Source organism: Papilio xuthus, unplaced genomic scaffold (assembly GCF_000836235.2).
Source record: "Papilio xuthus unplaced genomic scaffold, Pxut_1.1 DF825752.1, whole genome shotgun sequence".
Classification (NCBI taxonomy): Eukaryota; Metazoa; Arthropoda; class Insecta; order Lepidoptera; family Papilionidae; genus Papilio; species Papilio xuthus.
In genome coordinates this window covers 285,698-286,512 of record NW_013532897.1, presented here as the reverse complement: position 1 = coordinate 286,512, position 815 = coordinate 285,698, and positions in this window count along the sequence as shown.

The following is an 815-nucleotide window of genomic DNA, read 5'->3' as shown; positions in this document are numbered from 1 at the left end:
GTTTTGTCCTTATAGATGAATTAAAAAAGGACATCATTATTTTCCTCTGAGAAATCTAACTAATTGGACAAATAGTAGCCTATGTATTCTTCAAGAAAATGTTCTATATTTATGCTACACAACGAGATCTGTTAAGCCGCGCTGGTTATATGTTTTAACAAACATCCTTCCCATCCAACATTCACATTTATAATATTAGTAACAACTTTATTTATTTATCATATTCTTAAAATAGTACATTTCATATATAAAATAAAAAGATTATAAAATATTTTAAAAATAGAGCACCACCGGCCGCGAATCCCATGACCCAAGCAACCAGTGGCCATGGCTGCAGAAACAGGAACTTTTTAACATATGGTGTTCTGCGTTTTTTTCCTATTTATGTAACGACTTCTGCAAAATGTGAAAATAAATAAATGAATAAATAGTAAAATATACAAAGGTACAGAAACTTGTATGAAAGTCGGTAAGTATTACATCAAAAATATTGGTAGATATGAAATAAGATAATTTCACTGACACACTTCGATTCGTGATCATAAGTTATATAGATGTGAGTTATTATCGGTGATAAAAGCCGTCGCTGGAGGTGGAGCACGGGCTTTATAGTTTTAGAATTGTTGTTTTACGATGCGATAAAAGAAATTGATTTTTTACACCTCGAATATTGCTGCAGTGTCAATTCCGTGATAGTGCACTGCGGCTCGTCGTTCACGATCACAGTCCACGAGTGTGGGTGGCTCAGGAGTTATAGCACTTGACTTGTAATCGACATATCCTGAGTTCGCATCCCGTTAGTGATATTAATCTAG